Source organism: Wyeomyia smithii, chromosome 2, assembly GCF_029784165.1.
Source record: "Wyeomyia smithii strain HCP4-BCI-WySm-NY-G18 chromosome 2, ASM2978416v1, whole genome shotgun sequence".
Classification (NCBI taxonomy): domain Eukaryota; kingdom Metazoa; phylum Arthropoda; class Insecta; order Diptera; family Culicidae; genus Wyeomyia; species Wyeomyia smithii.
In genome coordinates this window covers 93,467,660-93,488,320 of record NC_073695.1, presented here as the reverse complement: position 1 = coordinate 93,488,320, position 20,661 = coordinate 93,467,660, and the positions used below count along the sequence as shown (strand labels likewise).

The 20,661-nt window shown below is 43.9% G+C and overlaps 1 protein-coding gene across 1 annotated transcript in view; it reads left to right on the top strand.

The window, feature by feature from the left end:
- The window catches only part of LOC129721106 (uncharacterized), a 173,723-nt gene that overhangs the window by 9,698 nt on the left and 143,364 nt on the right, over window positions 1-20,661 (top strand). The window contains exon 2 of the mRNA XM_055673262.1: window positions 20,025-20,238. The gene's annotated coding sequence lies outside the window, so the exon portion shown is untranslated. The remainder of the gene's footprint in view (window positions 1-20,024; window positions 20,239-20,661) is intronic.

Below are 20,661 nucleotides of genomic sequence, written 5' to 3'. Positions count from 1 at the left end.
CTTAAAAGGTCTCCTGGGTGGGCTCCCCACCAGGTTCCGGTAATCGTACGAAGAAAATTAATCCTCTGTTGGCATTTTCGTGTCAGATACCTAATATGGCAAGCCCAGGTGCATTTAAAGTCGAACCAGACCCCGAGATATTTAGCGACTAAAACCTGAGTGATTGTTTTACTCGTTAGTAGGAGCTGCAGCTGAGCTGGGTTATGCTTCCTAGAAAAAACGACCAGCTCAGTTTTCTCCGGAGAGAATTTGATACCCAGCTTAAGAGCCCATTCAGACAAATTGTCTAAGGTATCTTGCAATGGTCCTTGCAGATCGTTAGCCTCGCTTCCAGTAATGGATACAACGCTATCGTCTGCAAGTTGCCGTAGCGTGCATGAATTTGCAAGACATTTATCGATGTCATTGACTTAAAAATTATATAAGAGAGGGCTTAAACATGAGCCCTGGGGAAGGCCCATGTAACTAATTCGGGAAGTTGTCGAATCGCCATGTGAGAAATACATATGCTTTTCTGACAACAAATTGAGCAAAAAGTTATTCAAATTTGGTGAAAGTCCCTGCGAATGAAGTTTCGCGCTTAAAACTTCTACAGAGACAGAGTCAAAAGCCCCCTTAATATCCAAGAACGCAGAAGCCATTTGCTCTTTTCGAGCAAATGCGAGTTGAATTTCAGTAGAAAGCAACGCTAGGCAATCGTTCGTCCCTTTGCCCCGGCGAAAGCCAAATTGAGTATCTGAAAGTAAACCGTTTGGTTCGACCCATTTGTCTAACCGTAAGAGGATCATTTTCTCCATTAATTTCCGGAGGCAAGAGAGCATCGCAATCGGCCTATATGAATTGTGATTAGAGGCAGGTTTCCCGGGTTTCCGAACAGTAATGACTTTTACCTCCCTCCAGTCATGCGGAACAATATTTAGCTCAAGAAACTTATTGAACAAATCCAACAAGCGTCTTTTTGCAGAGTCGGGTAGATTCTTCAACAGGTTGAATTTTATTCTATCTAACCCTGGAGCCTTATTGTTGCACGACAGGAGAGCCATCGAAAATTCCAACATCGAAAATGGGGGCTCTTCCGTAGTTGCTAAAAACGCGTCGCGAAAGGTTTTCTGTTCCGGTACAGAGTCCGGACAGACCTTTTTGGCAAAATCGAGTATCCAGCGATCTGAATACTCCTCACTCTCATTCGAAACGTCACGGTTCCGCATGCGCCTGGCGGTATCCCAAAGAGTGCTCATCGCTGTTTCCCTCGACAACGCGTTTACGAACCGCCGCCAGTACCCGTGTTTTTTCGCCTTTACTAAGCTCTTCATCTGCCTGCCCAGTGCCTCGTACTTTCGAAGTAGGTTGACAGTGCCGTACTCCCGGTAGTCCTTATACGCCGCGGACCTTCGCGCGTACAGCTCAGAGCACTCTTTGTCCCACCATTTGTTGGGAGGGCGCTGTCTAATCGTTACCCCGGGTATCGGTTTCGTCTGAGCTTGAGTCGCGGCGGCCATTATCAAGCCAGCTAAGAACGCGTATTCTTCCTCCGGAGGAAGTTCCTCGTGAGTCTCGATAGATTCCGCTATAATAGACTCATAACGCTTCCAATCAATATTACGTGTAAGGTCGTAGGAAATATTGATTGGGTTCGGGGGAGTTGAACCATTAGCAATTGATATAACGATTGGAAGATGATCACTACCGTGGGGATCGTTGATTACTTTCCACTGGCAATCTGACGCTAGTGATGTCGAGCAGAGGGATAGGTCAAGCACGCTTTCACGTGCTGGAGGATTAGGTACACGTGTTGTTTCCCCAGTATTAAAAACTGTCATATTGAAGTCGTCGATCAAGTTACAGATTAAAGAAGATCGGTTGTCGTCGTACAGCGACCCCCATAGCGAACAGTGAGAGTTAAAATCTTCCAAAATCAAAAAGGTGCGGGAAGCAATTCTGCTATATCAAGGAGTTGCTTCTGTTCAATCCGCGCGGATGGGGGAATATATAACGAAACAAGGCAAAGGTCTTTTCCATTCATATTCGTTTGAATGGCAACAACTTCAATATTCGAGATCGAGGGGAGGTCGATTCTGAAAAAAGAATAGCACTTTTTGATCCCTAAAAGTATCCCTCCACCGTGTGAGTCTCGATCTCGACGAATGATGTTGAAATCATGGAAATTAGGATGGTCATTTGAATTGAGAAAAGTTTCACAAAGCGCGAACGCATCACAATTGTATGTGTTTATTAAATGTGAAAATAAATCGAATTTGGGGATGATACTTCTGCAGTTCCACTGTAACACAGTGACAAAATTCCTAACCTCTTTCGACGTATTAGTCATCGAAAGATACGATAGCTGGAATGAGGGGCCAAGTTGCTGTTAGTTGCTTCAAAAAGGTTTTCACTGTAGGGAGAAGGGCAAGAAGAATGTTTTGAAGGGGATCTGGCATGTTGAAAGTTTTAAATATCCAGTCCACAATATCAGAGAATTTTATGAACCCTGTTTCTTTTATGTCTTCTGATCGAGAAATGGGTGCACGAGGGGTTTTTGGTGCCCCAGGAAGCGATGGGTACTCCTGGTTTGATTTGAAATTCAAACCGGGTGGTACTTGCTTCGGTTTTTCTTCACCGCTTCCTTTTTGTGTTGTCTTATTGGTCATTCCGCTAGGGGTTATCTTACGACCTTTGCGAGAAAGATTAGGAGAGTTGAGCATTCTCCTCTTCCTAGATCCCTCTGGCAAGGCATAAGAACACCCTTCAACGAGATCGTCAGATGTACCCTCATCGGTTGGCAAAAAGGAAAAGATGTTTCCTGTCGAGGGGGGCCTCAGCCCTCTTAAGCATTTCTGCAAAAGAGCGCTTTGATCGTTCTTTAAGGGAACGCTTAATTTTTTCCTCGCGCTGTTTGTACGCGGGACACGCCGAAAGGTCATGCCGAGTTCCCTCGCAGTAAAGACACTTTTCAGTATCCTCACTGCAAGCGGTCTCAGCATGATTGCCTCCGCACTTGCTGCAGCGTGCCTTGTTGCAGCAGTAGGTGGCTGTATGACCTAACTGCTTGCAGTTTTGGCAATGCATGACCCGCGGTACGAACAGGCGTACAGGCAGACGAACCCTGTCCAAAGAGATGTAGTTCGGCAGTGCGGATCCGGCGAATGTTACACGGAAGGAGTCCGAAGGGAGGAATTTCTTCTTCCCTTCTTCGATGGATACTGAATGCAATTGCTTGACATCCAGTATCTTTACATCTTGAATCAGGGGGTTCTTGAAGCAGCCAACCCCGTGACGCAAAATGTCATCGACCGTGAGGCTTCCTTCGTTAACCACACCGTCGATCTCCACGTCTTTGGCAGGGATGTACACGCGGTACTCCCTTGTAAAGAGCTCGTAGCTAGCAATTTCGTTTGCTTGCTTCAAGCTACTCACGACAACTCGCAGTTTGTTCGGCCTCACCTTCGTAATCTCGGTTACGGCCGAAAACTGTTTTGCCAGGTTTTTTCCCCTTTTGAATTATATTCAAAGGTTTTTTTATGGGCCGGAAGTAAACAACGTAGGGACCGCTAATGATATTATATTAATGACCGTAATGATATTAATAATAATAATAATAATAATTATAATAATAATAACAATAATAATAATATTTTTAATAAGAATATTGATAGTAATATATTAATAATAATGATAAAAAATCTAAAGTGAATACTTCACCGAACGTCTAAGTCATGACCTCACGGCTGATAATAGGATCAATCGAGTGTCTCCGCAGAACAAACAATGACGATCCAGCTTCGTGTTGTGACACAGTGGCCGTATCTTACACGCGACCTTGTAGATGCCACTTGTAGTTACCTTCCACTCGCTCGATCGTATGGTGGTCCGTGCTGCTAGCGGGGTAACAGCGGTGCGGGAGAATTGTTCTTGCTGATATATCAGCTGCGTATCAGATCACTGGCGGGGTAGCCTGCCCCTACCAGTGTGCAGAAGATGTTTCTGCCGATATATTGCAGACTATTGTTATCGCACAACACAAGAAATGATCGAAAAAAAACACCCGTACGATAACTCGTGTATTGTTATTTTGCGAATCACAAGGAGATAAACAATTTGCGTCTAATCGAGACGAAAGCAAAACAACGAATGTAGCTCAACTTAGGTAGACTGCCCGTAGTTGCACTCCGTGATTGGTCGAACAAACAAACTTGCGTGTAAAAAAACCTCCCTAAAGTGTCAAAAAAGTGAGGTTATTTTTTTATGTGCTCCATTCTTAATTCTCTATATGAACGATATGATTATTGATAGATGTCTCACGTAACTTTCCAAAAGGACCTGAGTAACATTAAAAGGTTCTCTTTTTTACTTATTTTGTTTAATAACTAAATCATTTTTATTTATACTTTTTCTGACGCTGTAAATAACGAAACCGAGTGCAACAGCAAAGAATCGAATGCGAGAGAATATCGAAGAGAGAGAATAGGAGAGAACAACTTATGAGATGAAGTGTTTTACTGCTATCATTAGCGATGCCGCTTACCGTGCAACGCACGTGCTGTTCAAATTAACCGTTGCGTAGTTTTATTAACGATTAATTCGAAAACAACATTCAAATCAACTCAAAAGTTTTGTCTTCTCGAAAAAAAAACTCCTATGCCAAATTCCAGCAGCCTCTTTCCCGGAAGTAGAGTAATTAAATTCTATGCTCACATACAGCCATTTGATGCAACCCTCTGTTGCATATTCTGAAATAGTTTTTCTGACATTCCTTCGCCAGAATAGAGTTTAAAAGATTAACTTAGCCTTTGCAATCAGACATCCGGAAATCGTGCCTCAAAACGATAAAAGCTTCACTTTGTTGACCAATAAAAAAAACATAAAATGATTTAGGGTGTGGGACTAGTTCGTCAGGGGTTTTCTTCTTCTTAATTTTTGCTTCATTCTAATGAGAAATATATGACGAAGAAAACCCCTGCCGAAATAGTCCCACACCCTATATCGAAACAAAAATGTTTATGTCAAATGTTTTAAAAATGGATGGATCGTCGAGTCAGTAGGTTTTAGAACTGGAAGACAGAAAGTCGATTTTTCTGCAAAAAATTCTTGAATAAAAACACAGAAGTTTTATGCATTGTTAAGGCATTTGGTTAAAAAGTAGGAGGGTGGTATTCAAGACACGACCGCATGACGTTGGACTACGGTATTCTTATATTCCATTAAAACAAATAATAGAGAGAATTGCAACTCTAGTATTTGCTGCAATTTTATCTAACAGTGCATTTCTGGATGCTGAGACGTTAAAACGTTATAAATAATAATATATACTAAAAGAATGGATATTTTTTATTTAATCGCTGTCATTTCATACATATTCGAATCAACCCTTTGTTTGCTGCACTACCAAGACAATCATTTAATTGAGCGAACTGGTAAAATTTTCCTATCTAAGCAAAAAGCAAACTTTACGAAACTATCTGAAATTGGAGCCCAGAACCGAAAATTTTAAATTTGAAAATTGTTTGACATTTAATCGATAAAACTCATGCTAGGTTAGTTCCAGCCCAGCATATAACTTCATGTATTTGAAAAAAAAAACTTTTGGTTCAATAACTCAATATAGCAAGAGCTCAATCACACGTTTTTCGGTAGTTGTTATCAAGGTTTGGGCGAGACAGGAAAATATCTTAACTTCTTCAGTTGTGATTTAGAGCATTTCTAATTGTTTTGTTATTTTCCACGATATCGACAAGTTTGTTTCTTTCTCTGTGTGCGAGAAACAAAATCAAAACCGCGCACCGAGAAACAAAAACGAAAATTTAATGAATGCTCATTGAGAAAACTTGCAACTCTTTTTACCAATAACTTATGATACTCAAAAGAACCCGTTTTGATCTAAATCAAATTTCTAGTAAATAAGTGTTAATCATTCATAGGTAGTAATTTTTCCTCGATGAATAAAGACTGGCTGAAGAAGTTAAAATCGATGCTGTAAAATCAAATTCACAACTGTGTTCGTTAAGACGTTTTAATATTTTCAATGACAATAATAATCTTCGATAAACTCCCGCTATAGTTATTCACAAACATGCTATAACTATCTAAACACGCGTTAAAACTATTCATACACACGCTGTAGCTATAGCTATCCATACACACGCTATTCCTTTCCATACATTCGATACAACTATCTATACACACGCATAAGCTATCCAACCATGTGCTATTACTATCCATACATACGCTATAACTAATCATTACACACGCAGCAGCTATCCACACACAAGCTATAACTATCCGTACACATGCTGAAGATATACACGCAATACCCATAATATGCTACACATGCTAGTGTCTTACACACGCTATAGCTAGCCATACACACGCAACAGCGCCATCCCTATCATCGCAAATGTCATAGCAATACAGATGCACATACGCTATATGTGCACACTGCACACACACTAAATGGCGGTAGCTTTCCTAGTGGCGGTTCTGGCTCGTGCAGTTTCTGGCTGTTTTCACCAACGATATCTGAATTGGATTACCGCTGGTGGGGTCCAACTCAGATCGAAGGAGAACCAAACTGAATGAAGAAATGCAGCTTCCCACTACCTCCGCCGCTGCTGCCTGATACCACCGCTCTGGTTAGGCTGCAGCTCAGTTTGGCCGCTGGAATCAGCCACCGCTGCTGATTATACAAGACCGGCCTGGTGGCCTTTCACTTGTTAACTGATGACTGCTATGAGACGACACAGGCTATTATATAGCCCAAAGCAAAAATCCATCCGCGAGCAAACAAGAAGCGAGCTTGTGATTGGTTGAATGTGCACGACTTTTAACACAACTTTTAACTAGTTTAGTATCGAAAACATATTTAAATTATTATATGTCAATCTTGCGCAATATTTCCCCTATCAATCAAGCCATTGGTGTTTAGAATCTGTTCAGTGGTAATGATAAAAGAAGCATTTTAAAACGGTGTTGAAACACCTGTTGCAGCTACCGAAAGCGAGCTCGTTATTGGTTGAAAGCTGTGAGACTGTTTACAAAGTCAGATCGGTTGTATCCGTTAGTGTCGACTGTGCTTGTGAAGAGAGGTGGTGATTGGTTGCTCGGTATGATTTAGACAATCGATGTGATTTATCAATTTTTCAATAGTGTATCTCGAACAATAGGTTATTTTTGTTACATAAATTCAACCGTAAAAGAATTTCTGATCGGTTGATGCCAAAACCTCAAAATTCTGAAAAGAAATGACTGATGTATAAGCGCTCAAAACCTGACCACTTTTCCCTGGTTTTCCCCGGTTGAATTACTAGATTTTCAAATTCAGGTGCCTAACTTCGATATAGACGTTAGTCCAACGTCAAAAAAAGTTTCATTTCGATAATTTCATATCGACAATTTCTGTGCATTTTTTTATCGATTATATAAGTAAAACTTTGACCGCTTTGAGGCTACACTTCCCGAAGCCCCACTAAGCCGAAACTTTGCATGGGGACTTTTTTCGAGGTGACCTACTGCTAAATTGAATTCGTTGGTCAAATTTCCCATAAAATCCATTGGCTCTCTAATAAACAATCTGTTAACAGCGTTAGTGAAACTGCTAGAGAAAAAAAGATCTGTTTGTTGCCACGTCACGGGTGCTTCTGGAATATCCCAACATGCTCAAAATCTACTACAGTATATTATTAGCATTACTCCAGGAACGTTTGACTAATATTTGATATACCATATCATTCGCATATTTTGCACGTTATAGAACAGGTAAGTAAGCCAGAGTAACAAAATTGTTATGCGATAAAATAGTTTAATACCAAATGTCCGTTTTGCGATCGCCACTCAGCGTGAGGATTACTGTCAATTGCAGGACATTGGAGCCGTTTCCAACAGCTTGTCCGTCTGCTAGTTACTCGCATTTAGCGCATTCTTCTGTTTCGAAGAATGTGGCCACATTGCAGCAAGCATGCCAAATTTGGTTCGTTTCCAGCCGGTAACAGTCCGAGCTACATAAGATTATCGATTTTACCACGCCGTGCCTTACGTCGGCTCTATATTTAGCTTTAGAAGAGCCTTTTCCACTGTGATGTGAATAATAATTTTTCTCTAATTTGCGACATGCAACTGAAACAATACATAGCTACTTATATCGCCGATTACGGTGAGGCATGAAATACAGCTTGGCAGCAAATCGTGTTCCGTTGTTATGCTCTGTAGCTAGGCTTTCGCTCAATGTTCTGGTGGCCATTTTTTGGCAGCCCTTCACGAACTGCCGAACTCTGTAAATGCTTACCCAATGGTATCATAAAGGGTGGGTGTGGAATTTCAAGGTTTGACAAAAATTTTCGTTCAAGGTGAAATTTTAAACTATATGACAAATTACAACTCACAATGGAAAAATAGTTCAAATTGGTAACATGCTGACGCATCATGCAAAATAATTCGAGACTACCTGTAAAAGTTCGTTTGCATCTAAGCAGATGCTTTATTTGAACCAAACTCAAAAACTTTCGGTCGTATAAGAAAAAAAGGAAACTCAGGCTGGAGAATCCGTTTTCAAGAATTTTATTACCTGTAAATTAAGATAGCAACCTGTTGATAACAAAAGAAACGGTTGCATCACAAAAATTACTCAAACAACATTTTTATATTTTTTTCTTTATGTTTTCTAAATTTTGTTGTTTTTGAAATATTTTTGATTAATCTCTTGTGAATAAGACGATGCATTTACTGTAGCCTATTGTACCTCATTTATTCCGTATTTTGATGTATATGATTTCTACTCTGCAGTGGGATGCTTCTCCTGTAACCTTGTGGAGATGATTGAGGCTTCGCGATTGAATTATAGGGATGTTCATCAATGTTAAACTCAAGAGGCTATTAAATAGCATTTATGCGTAACGAACATCTATTTCTGTACCGCTAATCAAAAAACTACTACCGTCAAAATTTGCTTCGCTTTATCATGGGACAAAACAAGTAAAGTAAACAAATTCGCTCGGTATGATTTTTGAGGAACTAATGACCTTTCATTTGCGTCCAAGAACACCAGAATCGCATAATAGGTTTGAAGGTTTGACAGATAGTGATATTGCGTATATGTACGCCACACCGCAGGCTTACGCACACATGCATATAGGCACACATACACATGCATATAGATCCGTCGGTGTCCACACCAGACATCTCGGTAGACGGTCCCTTGCTAGTCAAGGCCGTCGAAAGGTGTATGGACACGCGGCCAAGAGTGGCGGCGCTGTCTGAACAACTCGATGCCATAATCGAGTTCTTGGCGAACAGGCGAAACATCGCTGGCGACCTGAAGCAGAGCCTCCTCCTGCTTCGGAGCACCATTAATGAAGCCAGAAAGGAGCACGAAGAACTCGTAGCTCGGGTGAAGGTGGCCGAGAAAGCGGCCAGGACCGGGAGGGCGACTGCATCTAAAGAGGTGCAGACAGACGCCCCCTCGTTCGCGTCGGTCTGCTCCAAGGGGCAGGTCGCTAAGCGAACGAGACAGTCCCCGGGGGAAACGGCCCCCGGGAACACCAAGAAACGATTGGTCGTGCTACTCCCACGGGAACACACGCCAACCGGTTCAAGGTCCACCGCGGAAAGGCACAGGTGGAGGCTACGGGCAACCCTTGGACTACCGTAGAGGGTAGAAAGCGTCGGGAAGGTGCGACGCGACATGATGGCGGAGCGGCCAGAGGACTAAAAAAGGTCAAAAAGGCGCGGAGTAGGGGTGATGCCCTCATACTCAAGACGGATGGGTCGAAGTACTCAGAAGTCTTGAAGAAGATGAGGGGGGAAACCCAGCTCAAGGATCTGGGGGCGGATGTGCGGAGTATCCGCCGATCTCGCACTGGCGAGATGATACTTGAGCTCCGGAAGGACGCCAAGAACAAGGGGGCTACCTACAAAACGGTAGCTGAAAAGGTCCTAGGGAAGGAGGTGCAAGTGCGGGCACTCACCTCAGAAGTGACTCTCCAGCTTAAAAACCTGGACGAAATCACTGAGGGGTGCGACATTGCACAAGCCCTAAAAGCGAAGTGCGGGGTGGAGGTGGCTAAGGAGTCAATCCGCCTCCGCAAAGGTCCGGCGGGGACCCAGATAGCTACCTTCCGACTACCGTCGGCGGACGCTAACCTGGCCCTGAAAGAGGGCAAGTTGAAGGTCGGCTGGTCTCTATGTCCTCTGGGCATACTACAGCAACCAGACATTTGCTTCCGGTGCTTCGAGGGCGGACATAAGTCCTGGACCTGCAAGGGGCCCGATAGGAGCCAGCTGTGCAGGCGATGTGGAGGTGCAGGCCATAAAGCAAAGGACTGTGTGGAGTCTCCCAAGTGCATGGTATGTTCGGGGAAACGGGACGCCAAACACTTTATGGGAGGCCCCAGGTGCCCAGCCGGTAAGCCGGCTGCGAAACCACGGGCGTAAGGGTGACGCAACTGAACCTGAACCATTGCTTCGCGGCTCAGCAGCTGCTACACCAAGCAGCCACTGAGTCGTTGTCGGACATCGCCGTCATATCGGATCCCTACCGCATCCCTCCCGGAAACGGTAACTGGGTTGCGAATAAGTCCAGTTTGGCGGCCATATGTACGACGAGCAAGTTCCCAGTTCAGGAGGTTGTCTCAACCTCAGAAGAAGGGTACGTAGTTGCTAAGGGAAACGGAGTGTTCTACTGCAGTTGCTATGCTCCACCACGTTGGTCTACCGAAAGGTTCACCCAGATGGTCGACCTCCTATCCATGGAGCTAACGGGCCTAACGCCGTTGGTGGTGCCGAGGTATTCGAAGAGGCAATGAGAAGGGAGCGCGAGGGGGGCAGTTGGCTCCGCCCGACTGCTGACCAACTAGTTGCTATGCTATCGCGGGCGTGCGACGCCACCATGCCTAGGACTCGCCAACCTAGGAATGGAAAGCCTCCGGTTTACTGGTGGACGGACGCGATAGCCGACCTTCGCAGTGCGTGCCTCCGTGCAAGACGGAGGATGCAGCGTGCGCGAAACGAAGAAGAGAGGACAGAGCGCCGCGCAGCATTCAGTTCGGCAAGATCGATGCTAAAGAGTGCGATAAAGGCCAGCAAGAGGGCCTGCTTCGATAGGCTATGTGCGAGTGCCAATACAAATCCGTGGGGTGACGCCTACAGGATCGTAATGGCCAAGACTAAAGGCGCGCTGGCGCCTGCAGAGCGATCACCAGCGATGCTGGAGCGTATCATCGAGGGACTCTTTCCACGCCACGAGCCAAGTCCTTGGCCTCCGGCAGTCGAGTCTCACGTCCGACGTTCCAGTATCTCAGACATAGACCAGAGATGGTCGGCCAACCTGCCGAGCATCCAATCCGTGAGCGACGACAGCCGTGTCGAGGCAGGGGAGGAGGCAAGGGTTACGAATGAGGTACTCATCGTGATCGCCAAATCCCTAAAGGTGAGCAAGGCACCGGGACCGGATGGTATCCCTAACCTGGCGATCAGGCTGGCGATAAAAACGGCCCCCGGGCTGTTCAGGGCAGTCATGCAGAGGTGCCTGGATGACTGTCTCTTTCCGGACAGGTGGAAGCGGCAGAGACTGGTCTTATTGCCGAAGGCTGGGAAACCGCCAGGGGACCCATCGGCATATAGGCCTATCTACCTGCTGGACACCGCGGGCAAGGTGCTTGAGAGGATCATCCTCAACAGACTGGTGAGGTACACGGAGGGTGTACACGGTCTGGCAAGTAACCAGTTCGGCTTCCGGAAGGGCAGGTCCACGCTGGACGCAATCTCTTCCGTCATCAAGACGGCGGAGGTAGCAATCCAGCGCAAGAGAAGGGTAATACGCTACTGCGCAATCGTCACGCTCGACGTGAAGAATGCGTTCAATAGTGCCAGTTGGGACTCCATAGCGCTCGCGCTCAGGAGCATCCATGTACCGGTGTCGCTGTACAAGATTCTGGAAAATTATTTCCAGAATCGAGTACTTGTTTACGACACGGAGGAGGGTCAGAAGTGCGTCCCAATTACCGCAGGAGTTCCGCAAGGTTCTATCCTGGGCCCGGTGTTGTGGAATGTCATGTATGACGGAGTGTTGAAACTCAAGTTCCCTGTAGGGGTTGTGATCGTCGGCTTTGCCAACGACATAACGCTGGAGGTTTACGGCGAGTCTATCGAGGAGGTCGAGTTGACGGCCGCGCACTGTATACGCAAGGTCGAGGACTGGATGCGCTCCAGGAAACTGGAGCTCGCGCAACAGGCGGTGGTCAGAGTCGGAGACTGCACCATCACCTCGAAGCGATCCCTGAAGCTCTTGGGGGTTATGGTGGACGACAAGCTCACGTTCGGGAGTCACGTCGACTATGCCTGTAAGAGGGCCTCATCGGCTATTGCAGCACTATCTCGTATGATGTCCAATAGCTCAGCGGTTTATGGCAGCAAGCGAAGACTTCTTGCCAGCGTGGTTTCGTCCATACTTAGGTATGGTGGGCCAGTGTGGTCCAGAGCGCTAGGTACTAACAGTTACCGTGGTAAACTGGAAAGTACCTACAGGCTCATGTGCCTGAGAGTTGCGAGTGCGTATCGTACGGTGTCATACGATGCAATCTGTGTCTTGTCCGGCATGATGCCTATCAGCATCGCCATCAAGGAGGACAGAGAGTGTTTCGACCAACGTGACACAAGGGGCATACGAGGTACCAGAAGGTCATTCTCGATGCTCCGCTGGCAGCGGGAACGGTCCAACTCCACAAAGGGCAGATGGACGCACCGACTCATACCGGAGATATCCGGCTGGGTCGGGAGACGACATGGTGAAGTGAACTTCCACCTGACACAAATCCTGTCAGGCCATGGTTGTTTCAGGCAATATCTGCACAGGTTCGGACACGCGGTGTCCCCCATGTGTCCCGAGTGCGTGGAGGAGGAGGAGACTGCTGAGCATGTCTTCTTCGTATGCCCCCGTTTCGCAAGAGCGAGGAGCAACATGATGGCTGTGAGCGGGCCTGGACATCTGGAACGCGGTCTGTGCGGCCGCCTCTCAGATTGTTCTGGAGCTGCAACGTGTGTGGCGGGTCAACCACCAACACGCCAGTGGTAGCTAATTACCAGTCTCCAGGTAGTTAGCTAGGAGGTTATAAGAGTAAAGAGGGTGCATCACGCACAAAAGCCACTCCCCGACGTAATACTTAACCGTCGTTCCGGGAAGACCAGGGCTGGAGACTGGAGGGGTTTTAGTGGGTCGGGACAGGGATCAGTAGGTGTCTGGGCGAGTGTAACTACCCCAGCATCTCTCCCCTAGTCTCATCCCCACACCCTGAGTTCTCTTCTCAGGTGTCTGTTTGCAGATTTCCCCGCCACCTTTAAAAAAAAAAAAAAAAAAAAAAACACATGCATATAGAGAATTTTGTAAACGGTGTTGAGAATGGTCATGTTCCGATAATTGCTACAGTACAGGCGGTGGCCTTTCTTGTATATCGGACATACAAGACCCTCTAACCAGTCCGAGGGCAATTCTTCATCGGACCACACGCTCAGCATGATCCGGTGTAAAGCACGATACAACTGTTCGGAATGCCGTCCTTACCAGCTGCCTTGCAGTTCCTCAACTTTTTCACTGCTTTCTTAACCTCGTCCATGGATGGTAGGTCCACAGCTCTGCCATCATCCTCCATCCTGCTCCTTTCGACTACGCTGTTTTCTTCACCATTCAACAGCACAATAAAGTGTTTCTTCCAACGCCTGGCCACCTCCATTCTCTAGGTAATCAGGTTCCCCTCCCTGTCGTTGCACATAACAGGGGCTGACATGTTTCAGTTCCCTTTCTGCTTTTACGCCGCCACTGTAGTAGATGTGGTACTTAAATGAAGTGCCCGCAATAGGATCTACTGCCCGGAATTCGCGTTCTCCCGTTTTCGGCCACCTCACCTCCTGTATGGCAGAAAGCTCCACATTCACCTTCTGCAGCTTTCTAGCCAGGATACCTGCACATGCCGGTTCGAGTAAAGTTCTTACATTCCAGGTATCGAGTTTCCGATAATCGTCCTTTTTCGTTCGCCTAGGTCCATGCCAATTATTACGTTCCAATTTATATCTGGATTGTTCGTAGTATTTTACCTTCGGTATGCTGCCTTACCTGGGCTGCGATACCTAGTCTCGCGACGGAGCTGCCTTCTTAGGTATAGCTGGCGAGGAACCGCATTTCACAATTCAGCCGCCCGCTCCGGGTCAGACGCTGCGGTACGCCACCCCTTAAGAGGAGATCGGGTAACCAACCCCCGTTGTATCCACAGAGGCCGCGTACGATCCCCTTTCTCTGTCAGCCTACGACCATAGTTTCCACCGGGGGTTGGTTACTCGATCTCCGCTAAGGTTACTCGTATCCCAACTACCTCATTGTCGACACCCTGCATTCTTCTGTTAATGCGAGTAGTTTCTGCTTACTGGATGGTGTCGCATTACATGGCTTGTATCAAGTCCGGACAGTTCACAATCAGAATGATAGACTGCTGGACCTAATTTTCGTCAATCATTATTCATTGCTTTCCTGTAATATATCTGCCATGTGTCGTTGACGCTTATCATCCGCCTGTGATGGTTAGCTTACATAGACACTTAAAACAGACGTTTATCGATGACTTTGACCCCAACGCATTTGATTTTCATCGAGGCAACTACGACTCTATGAGTACAGATTTATGCATTACTGAATTTAAATTGAATTTACTCAAATTAAAAAAAAAACATATTTTTAAAAATTCTCCCATTTATAAAGTCAAGTATGCCCTTCAAAATGAGACTAAGAGATATTTTTTATGTTTACCCCAAAAAGAATGACATACAAATGAAAAACGCATATTTTTTATGAAAAATATTAATAACTTTGAGTAAAATTGAGATATTTACGATGTCAGCATTGCAAATTGTTTCTCTTAAAAAGCTCTAAAAGTTGTTCAAAGACAGTTTTGAGATGAAACTTGAAATAAAAAAGTTAGAGCGCATAATGGGTTTTTTCAATATAAATCGGTTGTTTTCAAAGATAGAGAAAACTTTTTTTACATAGTTACTTAAAATTAATGGAGCTATAACATTGTAGAACAAGTTTTTCTTCTATCTACAAAGATAAAAAGGTTAGATACTTGATTGCATCGAAAATGTTGGTCAACCTAATGTTTGATAATTTTTCAATAAGCGCTTTATCATATGTAACAACTTTGTAGAAGAAAGTTTTTCTCTAAAATGTTGCTATAGAGCTCTAGACCCAAATTTCCCCCTAAAATTAATTGCTGGACTATTGTGCACTGTGGCTTTGGAGGCCATAGAAATAAATAAATGAAACAAGGTTAAATATCATCCAATATGGGTATTTTCAAAACCGGAATTGTGCTTAGAAATTCGAAAACGTCCCGAGACGCCATTTTGGATTCCAAAATGGTGACTTCCGCTTTCCGAAAAACAACCATATATGGTCGAATACTACCAAATATGGGTATTTTCGGAATCAAATTGATGCTGAGATCAAAAATCAACTCCAGACGCCATTTTGAATTCCGAAATGGTGATATCTGGTTTCCAGAAAACAACCTAAAATGGCCGTATATCATCCAATATGCGTATTTCAGGGATCGGGATGATACGCACTACGCAGAGACCAGAAATCAACTCCTAACGCGATTTTTACCATACCACCTCATATGAGTACTTCCGGAATTGGAATGATGTCAAGAGACCTCAAAACGACTCCAGATGAACCGGAATTCACCAACAATATCGTATTTTATTTGAAAATGGCATCTGAAGTCGATTGTCGGTCTCAGGACATCATTTCTTCAGGGCATCTTTTCTAGATTGTTTCCTAAAAACCGGAAGTGACTACCTTGAAATGTCATTAGAAGAGCGGGGATTAACACGAGTGGCACGATATTCCAAAAGTCGGTTCAACTGTTTGGTTTCGCCGACGATATTGACATTGTGGCTCGGACCTTTGTGAAGATGGTGGATACGTACATCGGACCAAAGGCTGAAGCCAAACGGATTGGACTGGTCATCAATGCATCGAAGACGAAGTACATGAAAGGAAGGGGTTCACGAGAGGACAGTGCTAACCTCCCACCTCGAGTTCAAATTGGTGGTGATGAAGTCGAGGTGGTTGATGAGTTCGTGTATCTGGGCTCACTGGTAACTGCCGGCAACGATACCAGCAGAGAAATTCAACGGCGCATTATGGCAGGAAATCGCGCATACTTTGGTCTCCGGAGGACGCTCCGATCGAGTAGAATTCGTCGCCGCACCAAGTTAACCATCTACAAGACGCTGATCAGACCGGTAGTCCTCTACGGGCATGAGACATGGACTATGGTTGTGGAGGACCAACGCGCCCTTGCGGTCTTCGAGCGGAAGGTGTTGCGTACCATCTTCGGTGGACTGCAGATGGAAAACGGAGTGTGGAGAAGGCGAATGAACCACGAACTGCAGGAGCTGCTTGGGGAGCCATCTATCGTTCACACCGCTAAGATAGGCAGGTTGCGGTGGGCTGGGCATGTTGTAAGGATGTCAGACGACAGCCCGGTAAAGATGGTTCTTGAAACCAATCCGTCAGGGACGAGACGGAGAGGTGCACAGCGGGCAAGGTGGATCGATCAGGTGGAAGACGACCTGCGGACCCTACGCAGACTGCAGAGCTGGCGAACTGCAGCCATGGACCGAGTGGAATGGAGACGACTCTTACGTACAGCAAAGGCCACACCACGGCTTGGGACTGTTTGGTAAGGTAAGTAAGACTACCTTGAAATTCAAAATGGAGTCTGGGGTACTTTATGGTCTCAGGGGATCATCCCGATTCTGGAAATACCCATTAGGGTGGGACAAAAAATAAATGTTAACTCCCATGCACTTTTCGTGTTCCTTATGGGTCCCATAACAACTGTTTAACATTTCAAATCGATCGGTGAAACGTCCGATTTGCGCCCGATTTTTAAAGTTTCAATACGATTTTATATGGGAAAATCCACTTTTTCAATACTTATTCTCTAGAGAAGTCCAGTTGGCTGTTAAAAATACATCAATACATGATATTTGTAGGACATTTTCCTGGGAAAAACTCTTATGAAGACCGTAAGGCGCTACAATGCTTGTACTATTCACCCCAAACTGATTGAATGTCTGACGGACGGCTCACCATTGAAATTTTCCAGCAACACTGCTACAGCATGCTGCTATTGCAAACTTGCTTGAGTATGAAAAATAATTTCGCGTGGAATTAATTTTCAAATTGTGATTTTGGCTCATAGAATCTTCGGGGAAGCCTCCAAGATAAATTTAAGCGATATCATTTCTTATCACATGGTTGAATTTGCCACAGCAGCATGCTGCAGCAGTATTGCTAGAAAAATTCAATGGTGAGCCGTTCGTCAGATATTCATTCATGCTTGGGTGAATATCTTTTTTCACAAGCAAAATAGCGCCGTGCGGTCTTCAAAAGAGTTTTTCCCAGGAAAATTTCCTATGAATATCATGTATTGATATATTTTTAAGAGCCAACTGGACATCTCTATAGAAAATATTTTGAAAAAGTGGTTTTTCCCATATGAAATCGTATGGAAGCTTTAAAAATCGGGCGTTCCACCGATCGATCTGAAAAGTTACACAGTTGATATAGGACCTATAAGGAACACGAAAAGTGCATGGGAGCGAAAAAATAACACCATCGCTTTTTTCCCATCTAACCGTGTCCCAGTCTAATACCATTATTACCTAATATTTGATCATATTTTGTTGTTTTCCAGAAACCGGAAATCTCCTTCTGGAATCTAAAATAATGTCTGGGGTCGTTTTTCATTCTCTGGGCATCATTTCGATTATGGAAATACACATATTGGGAGTATTTTAGGTTGTTTTCTAGAAACCGGAAGTCACCATCTTGGAATTTTTCTTACGGTTACGGTTAGAAACTTAGTGCGTACTTTTACCTCGCGGTTCATGCGTACCTTTGCCCCACAATGAGTTTTCGAACTAATTTGGTTTTTATGACAAACACCAAAATATTCCCGGCAAAACAAATTCACCCTACAAACCACACTTATACAAAAGATTTTTGGGTTTTGTTGTTTTCGAGTTTCTGAAGTTTACCAATAAGTGAATCATAGTCCCCAAAACTAAGAAAGTTAGATCAAAACCGCTCAAAACACAACTTTCCACATAACTTCACACAATTAAAACGGAATCTTATGTGTTCACATGTTTAAAACACTGACATTATAATGCTGCAAATTCATACAGCGTTGCCAGTTTACATTGCTCGTATGTTCCGGAAAGGCCAATGCGTACTTTTACCCCGTGCGTACTTTTGCCCCTCACTACTCTACAATTCGTTCTTCGTGATGTGGTTACAGCTCCATCATTCAAAATCACTAAAGTTGAAGCTACCGAAGTTATCTGTAAAATAAAACAATCGTACAGCGCTGGACCGGACGGCATTCCAACAGTCTTGCTGAAAAAATGTTGCGAGTCTATGAAATCGCCTGATACTTTGTTATTTAATCTCTCTATGCGCTGTCAGCAATTTCCTCGAAGTTGGAAATCATCCTTCATGTTTCCTGTTTTCGAAACAGGCGAAAAATTTGACGCAGAAAGCTGTCGTGGAATAAGCTTTTTGTGTGCCTGCTCGAAAGTACTGGAAGTTATTGTGTACAAATTTTCAAATTTGCTGGAATTTACCCCCTTATGCCTTCGAACAATGGATCAACGTGATGAAATTGATGCCATTTATACTGATCTGAAGGCTGGTTTTGACCGTGTCGACCATGAAATTCTGCTAGCTAAACTCGATAAGTTGGGCGTATCGGCAAATTTGTTAGCATGGCTTTCCTCATATCTACAACATCGCAGAATGGCAATAAAATTGGGAGCGTCAACATTTGTTTGGTTCGGGAATAATTCAGGAGTACCTCAGGGTAGCGTTTTAGGACCACTATTTATAAATGACTTATCTATCCTGTTACCGACAGGAACAAGATTGTTCTATGCAGATGATGCGAAAAACTACATGATTATTCGCAACGACAATGACTGCCTGAGACTGTAGTCTGCCAACCTAGAATCACTCCTTGCAACGTAATAATGTTGTTACTGACCTCGGTGTTGTTCTGGATGATCAGCTTACGTTTCGACAACATTATGAGATAATCATCAATAGAGGTAATCGACAGTTAGGACTCATTCTAAAAATTGGAAAAGAATATCAAGATCCAGTCACATGGCGCACTCTTTTCTGCTCGCTTGTACGACCAATATCAAAAACCAGCTGTGTTGTTTGGGATCCACACTTTGAATTTTGGTCCAATCGCATTGAGTGTATCCGAAAACGCTTTGTCCGTCGTATTTGTCGTTTGTTACCGTGGAGGAATCCAGATAACTTGCCACCGTATGAAGAACTATGTTCATTAGTTGGTCTCACACCGCTCTTTCAACGACACGGCAGGGTCTTATCGCTAATATGGCCCACAAAATCCTGCTGGGTGTTTATGGCTGTTCTGAAATACTTTCGTCGCTTAACTTGCACTGTCCAGCTCGAGCTCAACGACATGAACAGCTGCTGCATTTTGGGACTCACCGTACTAACTACGGCTCGCATGAATCAGTACGGCATATGACCAGAGTTTGTAACCATCGTCAGGATTTGAGCTTTTAAATGTGAATAGTGCATTTGTATTTGTTTTTTTTTTTTAATTATGTTATATATATGTTTTTTGGAAAAACGCTTGGTTTCTATGCCACTTTAAGAATGAATCGATTTCTTCTCAAGGTGGCTTTTCCCAGCCACATAGCTTCAACATTTCACTTAGACCTTGTGTTGGTTGAAATCAATTCAGTAAATATAAATATAAATATGAATCCCGGTCGGCACCTCGTGGTGGTTGGGATAGGAGTTGCTGGACAGAGGTGAATGACCACAATCGGGTCTCAAGTGACACGTGCCCAGCCGTTTAACAACCTAGAAATATTCATATGTTCTTAAAATACCCAAGGGAAAAAACTCAATTAATATTTATTCTTGTTTTCAATTTCAGAATCATCATCTAGGGAAAATATGTCCATGATATGGTCCCAATAAGGAAAACAGGATAACGATTAGCTTCAAAGTGAACAGTTTTCATGTTTAAGTGTTGTAGTGTCAGTTAGTGAGTAACACACTTCGATGCTGTAAATTACCTGTAAATTTGACTATAAAAAACCACTGCGGAAATGGAGATACTAATACGTTTGGTTATAAATTGCTATCAGGTATGTTATCTAAGTCTAATGATGTTGCATCGAAAGTATACAATAGGAGATTTAAATTAAAAAAAAAAACTTCTTTTCCTTCAACTACTCGATGCACTACGTAATTTTTTAGATTTCTACGATTTCTCTGATTTTTAAGTTAAAAAATTACAAATTTTTCAAACGTTCACTAACTGGCAAGTAGTGCACAAAGTGATATTTCTGCAGAATAACAACTGACTGGTTTGGGGAAAACATAATCCTGGTTCACGTGTCATGACAAGGATATTGAGATCATTACAGCATGTGTATTGAATTTCGCAAGGTGTTCTCCTCATCAGTCGGAGGTGATATTTTTAAATTTTGTTTCGATGTAAAAAAAAAGGCACAGAGAAATGATTTTTTGAATTTATAAGTAAAGTTTGGTATCATCATTGGAAAAGT